The 3,142-nt window shown below is 42.2% G+C and overlaps 1 non-coding gene across 1 annotated transcript; it reads right to left on the bottom strand.

Annotated features, from left to right (window-relative positions):
* Positions 1 to 262: 262 nt before the first annotated feature.
* On the bottom strand, positions 263 to 366 carry LOC130977889 (small nucleolar RNA R71). The gene has a single exon (XR_009085561.1). It is a non-coding gene; the product is annotated as a small nucleolar RNA R71 (small nucleolar RNA).
* Between the last annotated feature and the right edge of the window lie 2,776 nt (positions 367 to 3,142).

Genomic DNA, 3,142 nt, shown 5'->3' with positions numbered 1-3,142 from the left:
TGCCTTAATGCAACAAAACTGCAAGTTTTATGGACTTCCATCTGAAGATCCCTATCAGTTTTTAACTGAGTTCTTGCAGATCTGTGAGACTGTAAAGACGAATGGAGTTGATCCTGAAGTCTACAGACTCATGCTTTTTCCTTTTGCTGTAAGAGACAGAGCTAGAATATGGTTGGATTCACAACCCAAGGATAGCCTGGACTCCTGGGATAAGCTGGTCACTGCCTTCTTAGATAAATTCTTTCCTCCTCAAAAGTTGAGCAAGCTGAGAGTGGATGTTCAAACTTTCAAACAAAAAGATGGTGAATCCCTCTATGAAGCTTGGGAAAGATACAAGCAGCTAACCAAAAGATGTCCATCTGACATGTTTTCAGAATGGACCATATTAGATATATTCTATTATGGTCTATCTAAATTTTCGAAAATGTCATTAGACCATTCTGCAGGTGGATCTATTCACCTAAAGAAAACGCCTGAAGAGGCTCAAGAACTCATTGACATGGTTGCAAATAACCAGTTCATGTACACTTCTGAGAGGAATTCCATGAATAATGGGATACCTCAGAAGAAAGGAGTTCTTGAAATAGATGCTCTGAATGCCATATTGGCTCAGAACAAAGTGTTGACTCAACAGGTCAACATGATCTCTCAAAATCTGAATGGATGGCAACATGCATCCAACAGTACTAGAGAGGCAGCTTCTGAAGAAGCTTATGATCCTGAGAACCCTACCATGGCAGAGGTTAATTACATGGGTGAACCTTATAGAAACACCTATAACTCATCATGGAGAAATCATCCAAATTTCTCATGGAAGGATCAACAAAAGCCTCAACAAGGTTTTAACAATGGTGGACGCAATAGGCTGAGCAATAGCAAGCCATATCCATCATCTTCTCAGCAACAGACAGAGAATTCTGAACAAAATACCTCTAATTTAGCCAATGTAGTCTCTGATCTGTCAAAGGCCACTTTCAGTTTCATGAGTGAAACAAGATCCTCCATTAGAAATCTGGAGGCACAAGTGGGCCAGCTGAGTAAGAAAGTCATTGAAACTCCTCCCAGTATTCTCCCAAGCAATACAGAAGAGAATCCAAAAGGAGAGTGCAAGGCCATTGATATAATCAATGTGGCCGAATGCACAAGGGAGGAGGAGGACAAAAATCCTAGTGAGAAAGACCTCTTGGGACGTCCCTCAAGCAAGAAGGAGTTTCCTATTAAGGATCCAAAGGAATCTGAGGCTCATACAGAGACCATAGAGATTCCATTAAATCTCCTTCTGCCATTCATGAGCTCTAAATACTATTCTTCCTCAGAAGAGGATGAAGATGTGACTGGAGAGCAAGTTGCTCAATATTTAGGAGCTATCATGAAGCTGAATGCCAAGTTATTTGGTAATGAGACTTGGGAAAGTGAATCTCCCTTGCTCATTAATAAACTGGATACTTGGATTCAGAAAATTCTACCTCAAAAGAAACAAGATCCTGGCAAGTTCTTAATACCTTGTACCATAGGCACCATGATCTTTGAAAAAGCTCTGTGTGATCTGGGGTCAGGGATAAATCTTATGCCACTCTCTGTAATGGAGAAGCTGGGGATCATTGAGGTACAACCTGCCTTGTTCTCATTACAACTAGCAGACAAGTCATTGAGACAAGCCTATGGAATAGTAGAGGACGTGTTAGTAAAGGTTGAAGGCCTTTACATCCCTGCTGATTTCATAATCTTAGACACTAGGAAGGAAGAGGATGATTGCATCATCCTTGGAAGACCTTTTCTAGCCACAGCAGGAGCTGTGATGGATGTCAACAGAGGCGAATTAGTCCTTCAATTAAATGGGGACTACCTTGTGTTTAAGGCACATGGCTATCCCTCTGTGACAAAAGAGAGTAAGCATGAAGAACTTCTCTCAGTTCAGAGTCAAGAAGAGCCCACACAGTCAAACTCTAAGTTTGGTATTGTGAGGCCACAACCAAACTCTAAGTTTGGTGTCAAGATCCCATATCCAAACTCTAAGTTTGGTGTTGGGACTATACAACATTGACCTGATCACCTTGTGGCTCCATGAGAGCCACTGTCAAGCTACTGACATTAAAGAAGCGCTTGTTGGGAGGCAACCCAATTTTATTTACCTAATTTTTATTTTATTCTATATTATTGTTATTTTGTGTTTTATTAGGTACATGATCATGAGGAGTCACGAAAAAAATCATAAAAATTAAAAACAGAGTCAAAAACAGCAGAAAAAAATTCGCACCCTGGAGGAAGCACAGGCTGGCGTTCAACGCCAGTAAGATGCATCTGGCCGGCGTTCAACGCCAGAACAGAGCATCATTCTGGCGCTGAACGCCAGAAACAAGCAACATTCTGGCGCTGAACGCCAGGAATGTGCCCAGAGAAGAAAAGCTGGCGCTGAACGCCAGTAACAAGCATGAAACTGGCGTTCAACGCCAGAAACATGCTTTACATGGGCGTTGAATGCCCAGAATATGCACCACACGGCGTTTAAACGTCAGAATGGTGCACGAAGGCATTTTACATGCCTATTTGGTGCAGGGATGGAATTCTTTGACACCTCAGGACCTGTGGACCTCACAGGATCACCTCAGGATCTGTGGACCCCACAGAATCCCCACCTAACATATTCCCACCTTACCTCCTAATCCTATTTTACTCTTCCCCATGTCACACTTCCCAACAAATTCAATCTCTGAATCTCTCTTCCCAATGAACACTCTTTCCTAAAACCCTTCACCAATCACCTCAATCTCTCTTCCCAATTACTCCCTTCACCATTCACATCCATCCACTCTTCCCCATAAACCCCACCTACCTTCAAAAATTCAAAACCAATTTCCCACCCATTCCCACCCTAAATGGCCGAATACACACTACCCCCTCTCCCTATAAATACCCTTCCATTCTACATCATTTTTCACACAACACAACCCCTTCTTCTTTCCTTGGCCGAACCTACCTCTCTCCCTTTCTACCATATTTTCTTCTTCTTCTTCTTCTTCTCTTCTTTCTTCTCTTGCTCGAGGGTGAGTAATATTTTAAGTTTGGTGTGGTAAAAGCATAAGCTTTTTGTTTTTCCATTACCATCAATGGCACCTAAGGCCGGAGTATCCTCTAGAAAAGG

The sequence above is a fragment of the Arachis stenosperma genome, chromosome 4, assembly GCF_014773155.1.
Source record: "Arachis stenosperma cultivar V10309 chromosome 4, arast.V10309.gnm1.PFL2, whole genome shotgun sequence".
NCBI classification, from domain to species: domain Eukaryota; kingdom Viridiplantae; phylum Streptophyta; class Magnoliopsida; order Fabales; family Fabaceae; genus Arachis; species Arachis stenosperma.
The sequence above is the reverse complement of the archived record's forward strand: the minus strand, read 5'-3'. Positions and strand labels throughout refer to the sequence as shown.